The following is a 235-nucleotide window of genomic DNA, read 5'->3' as shown; positions in this document are numbered from 1 at the left end:
AGAAGTTGTAGCTTTTCACACTCATCTGTGAAAAGCCGTGAACATGGCAGGGGTTCCTGGCTTCAGATAGAGGGTCAGAGATAGCTCCTGGTTGAAGGAGCAAAGATACGCCTTATTTGAATAAATTAAAGAAAAGAAGATAAAACTTTCTACACAGAAGTAACAAATCAGATTTGCTCTTGCAACTCTCCAAAGACTTCTTTGCGCGTCTTTGCTTTTCTTTCTTTCCTTCTTT

The sequence above is a fragment of the Poecilia formosa genome, unplaced genomic scaffold (assembly GCF_000485575.1).
Source record: "Poecilia formosa unplaced genomic scaffold, Poecilia_formosa-5.1.2 Scaffold424, whole genome shotgun sequence".
Lineage (NCBI taxonomy): Eukaryota > Metazoa > Chordata > Actinopteri > Cyprinodontiformes > Poeciliidae > Poecilia > Poecilia formosa.
Note: the sequence above shows the minus strand (reverse complement) of the source record.